The 5,150-nt window shown below is 39.7% G+C and overlaps 1 protein-coding gene across 1 annotated transcript in view; it reads left to right on the top strand.

The window, feature by feature from the left end:
- Positions 1-5,150, top strand: part of LOC139394344 (zinc finger protein ZFP2-like) — a 196,958-nt gene that overhangs the window by 143,559 nt on the left and 48,249 nt on the right. The gene's annotated exons all lie outside the window — the stretch shown is intronic.

Below are 5,150 nucleotides of genomic sequence, written 5' to 3'. Positions count from 1 at the left end.
AGCTACCGAGGTGGCTGACGAACTGTTGTTGATGTTGAAAGAAGCGTTCCGTCCACTACATTATACGTCACACCAGCAGCATAACTTTAAATTCCCAGACCGCCATCTGCTGACTGGAGTGGGTAACGCAGTTGAGTAAAATGTAGATTTTATCTTCAGATAACAAGTTAAAGTGTACGAAGCATGAGTTTTAACTCACCAGTGTAACAATACAGTGTGGTTAAAGACTTAGTAAGCTAGTTGTAATCACGATATGGTTACCTATAAGAACAAACAGTTATGTTTTTGCGTTATTACATATTTATTAACTTATTTTGTGACTCTTCCAAACTACCCACAATGCAGTATTTCTCAACGTCATATGGATGATCTTCTCTGTGCTACTGAGTTTGTTTGCCAGTGTAACGGTGTACATGTGTAAAATATTTGTATCCTCTATTTAACTAGGCAATTCATTTAAGAACAGTGCCTTAGACCGCTGCCCCGCTCGTGTGATAAAGGTATAGGATTCTGGGTAATCCACAGCAGATTTATGGAGAATTTGAAAATTGAGTGGTCCTGGGATAGAAATGTATAAAATTGACATTACATCATTAAATCCACGTTTTAAATCACACATTAGCAATTTATGTTTTAGTAACTACTGTTGTTGGTTTGGTGTCAAGTCAGCCTCTCTTTATATGTTATTTGCCAAATCTCTGTTTTCCATGTGGGTTTTATGCTACAGATCCCTCTTTCAAGTTGGTATCTAACTGGAAAATGCATCTTCTTTTAGGAGTGCTATTTTTACCCTGTCGACTACTGATCATTCATCCAGACTGTGTGTGTCCCATCATTGCAGCTTTGGAAATAAATTAACTATCCATCCATTGCACCTTCCTGTGTTGACTCACTGACTTGAGAGACGACAGGACCAGGAAGGTCACACTAGGTCGATATCAAGCTCAAGCTTGCAAACGTTAAACACACCTCCATCTCCATTAACGACATCACACTTGCCCAGACCCACTAGAACACACCTCCATCTCCATTAACTACATCAAACCTGCCCAGACCCACTAGAACACACCTCCATCTCCATTAACTCCATCACACCTGCCCAGACCCACTAGAACACACCCCCATCTCCATTAACTACATCAAACCTGCCCAGACCCACTAGAACACACCTCCATCTCCATTAACGACATCACACTTGCCCAGACCCACTAGAACACACCCCCATCTCCATTAACTACATCAAACCTGCCTATACCCACGAGAACACACCCCCATCTCCATTAACTCCATCAAACCTGTCCAGACCCACTCGAACACACCTCCATCTCCATTAACTCCATCAAACCTGTCCAGACCCACTCGAACACACCTCCATCTCCATTAACTCCATCAAACGTGCCCAGACCCACTCGAACACACACCCGTCTCCAGCGCCCGCATCAGCACCATTTTTTTTTCTCTCCGTTGCACACTCACTTTCAACTTTTAGATAATAAAGCATTTTACCTTTCTATTGAATTAACAACAGAGGATTGGTTGATTTTCAGGTTTTAAGTATAATATTTAAGATGACTGATTAGAAAAGTATCATCCAACCATCGGGTATCTCACTGCATCCTCATATTCCATGTCTTGAAATATACAGACAGACGGATTAAAAGTAATTTTACATTGTATAACTGTACTTCTGACAGCCAACTTTCTAACTCCTCCCATAACTTTATGACGTCATAACATTCCCAGAAGGATTATTGAGTCATTGTTAGTTTTACACTTAAGACATGACTCTGCCGTTGTGCTGTAGAATTTTTGAATTTAGTCTCTTGTATAATAAGGGACTATCATTTATCCCAACATCACAGGCCACAGACTTTGATACAGTTAAAGACTTCAAAGTGTATTAATGGGGTTTCTCCCTGTGCACCTGCCAATTTAAATCCATTAAATGAGACAAGTTACCAGACAGGACATATTGCTGATGCTCTTCCCATTGATAACCTGAATAACAATTAACTTGTGGGCGGTGGTGGTGATGACGGCCTATTGAATGACGTTGTCCATCGGGATTCCCCCCCAAGAAAGAAGACGCTCTGGATTGATCACTGGAGTCAGATGTGAGGGAGGAGGTTGATCATCAGGAGTCCAATGTGAAGGAGGAGGTTGATCATCAGGAGTCAGATGTGAAGGAGGAGGTTGATCATCAGGAGTCAGATGTGAAGGAGGAGGTTGATCATCAGTGAACCTCTAGGATTGTGGCTGGGCTGGCGTTTCCACTTCCAGCTTGGTCATATATTTTGATACCTTGAATGTTGATATTGTGAACCTATGTTATATATTTGTACCTCCTGTTTCAGGAAGTGATGTCACTAAGTACTGCCCCTATATATACAGTGCATTTGGAAAGTATTCAGACCCCTTCACTGTTTACACATTTTGTGACGTTACATCCTTATTCTAAAATGGATGAAATGTATTTTTTCCCCTCATAATGACATCGCAATACCCCATAATGACATCACAATACCCCATAATGACATCACAATACCCCATAATGACATCACAATACCCCATAATGACAAAGCAAAAACAGGTTTTTATAAATGATTAAAAACAATTGTTGATTTTCTTTAAAAAACAAGGACATTTCTAAGTGACCCCAAACTTTTGAAAAGTAGTGTCCACACATGATGTATTGTTACACCATGTAGGAGCAGAATAGACCTAGTCTGTTCATTATATACATCTACATGATGTATTGTTACACCATGTAGGAGCAGTATAGACCTAGTCTGTTCATTATATACATCTACATGATGTATTGTTACACCATGTAGGAGCAGTATAGACCTAGTCTGGTCATTATATACATCTATAGACCGACAGTAGCTAGCTACTTATTTAGATTTAGTTTGATTTAATGAAACTGCCTTTAATGTGCTGTAGTAAACACGTTTTATTTGCACTAATCAATAAACACATTCAGGTCTTTGTATGTCTCAATATAATAGTATTATTTAATTAAATCCATGTAAATCCTTTGTCTCAAAATAAAATATGATCCTCAACTGCGTTTCCCCTCCAGTCAGCAGGCGGCGATGTGCGTCTTTCAGACGACGCTGCCAGCGTGACGTATAATCTAGTGGACGGTTCTTCAGAAACAGCTCGTCAACCACCTCCGTAGCTTGCTAGCCAACATAGCCGAAAGATTCAAGATATTTATACGATTTCGGTGTATATTAGCTACTGTGTTTCAGACACACTTCTGTGTCTAAACTTGTTAACCTGTTTAATTTAATATTACGTTATTTTGTATTAGTCAGCTTTAGTAGCTGGCTGGTTAAGTTAGCAGGAGCCTAGTCGCTAATGATAGCTAGCTAGCTAGCTAACATCCACGACCATGAGCTCCCTAAACTACTCTCCTCCTGTTAAAGAAGATGAGGTCTGCTGGACGGAGAAAGAGGGTCTGTGGCAGAACATTGTTGTGAAAGAGGAGGAGGATGTTACAGTAAAACAAGTAGAAGGTGAGGCTGTTACAGTGAAAGAAGAGAAAGACGTTTCAGTGAAAGAAGAGGAAGACGTTTCAGTGAAAGAAGAGGAAGATGTTTCAGTGAAAGAAGAGGAAGACGTTTCAGTGAAAGAAGAGGAAGATGTTTCAGTGAAAGAAGAGAAAGACGTTTCAGTGAAAGAAGAGGAAGATGTTTCAGTGAAAGAAGAGAAAGACGTTTCAGTGAAAGAAGAGAAAGACGTTTCAGTGAAAGAAGAGGAAGACGTTTCAGTGAAAGAAGAGGAAGACGTTTCAGTGAAAGAAGAGGAAGACGTTTCAGTGAAAGAAGAGGAAGACACGTTCAGAGTGAAAGAGGAGGAGGATGTTACAGTAAAAGAAGAGGAGGATGAGAAGGAGGAGGGGGAGATTACTGTCACATTGGAGGAAGAAGAGGAGGTTGGTGATCTGTTTAACACAAGTAAGTACCGTCTCTGCAGTCGTTGAACCAATATGCAGTAAAAGGGTTCTACACTTTAATGTTGTTCTGTAGGAATGGCTGAAGCTTCACTGTAACGTGTAGAACATCAAGAGTGGACCATCAACAAAACGTTAACAATTGATCAAATGCATCCCATGACAATGCCTGAAATACTGTACTCCCCAATATCTCCTATTAGATTAGCCCAGGAGGGGCTAGCATTTTGGGACTTGTACATTAATGATATATACCCATTGTTTCTTGAAGAAATCACTTATAAATGCCTCATGAGCTTAGGTCAACTGTCGTACCCCATCAGAACCCAAAATATAAGCTTTTTTTTCACGCCAATGTTCATTAGTAAATGTAAACAAACACTGTATATCCTCAAAACATGATTCATTAATTTGAGTCTCAAGCATTTCTAAAACATTTAACATTTTCATTTAATTCTTTAAAAAAAATCTAATTTAGAATAAGTAAGGTAACAAAATAAAGGGAACCGGTCTGAACTTAATGAATGCACTAGGGCCCCAACTAAAACAAATCTTGGGTCAACCAAGAATCATCTTTTCTTTCTACCAACCGATTGGGAGAAATGTTATAAACGTGTATTTTTCCATATATAGACACACCCCATGTGTTTTTTAATAAAATCAACTATATGTACTGAACTGGTCTGATGCTTTAAGCACACTGTTTGATTAAATAATTAAGACACACATATGACTCGGGAACCAGAGATCAAGATAGCCTAACCATCAGAAAAAAAACTCTTCCTCCTCCCGCTGCTGCTGGCCTTCGTAAATTCTTACGTTATGCTCCTATAGTTTCTGGTAATAGACTACACCAGCAGTCGTTATGCTCCTATAGTTTCTGGTAATAGACTACACCAGCAGTCGTTATGCTCCTATAGTTTCTGGTAATAGACTACACCAGCAGTCGTTATGCTCCTATAGTTTCTGGTAATAGACTACACCAGCAGTCGTTATGCTCCTATAGTTTCTGGTAATAGACTACACCAGCAGTCGTTATGCTCCTATAGTTTCTGGTAATAGACTACACCAGCAGTCGTTATGCTCCTATAGTTTCTGGTAATAGACTACACCAGCAGTCGTTATGCTCCTATAGTTTCTGGTAATAGACTACACCAGCAGTCATTATGCTCCTATAGTTTCTGGTAATAGA

The sequence above is a fragment of the Oncorhynchus clarkii genome, unplaced genomic scaffold (assembly GCF_045791955.1).
Source record: "Oncorhynchus clarkii lewisi isolate Uvic-CL-2024 unplaced genomic scaffold, UVic_Ocla_1.0 unplaced_contig_399_pilon_pilon, whole genome shotgun sequence".
Taxonomy (NCBI): domain Eukaryota; kingdom Metazoa; phylum Chordata; class Actinopteri; order Salmoniformes; family Salmonidae; genus Oncorhynchus; species Oncorhynchus clarkii.
This window is presented reverse-complemented; position numbering and strand designations above follow the sequence as displayed.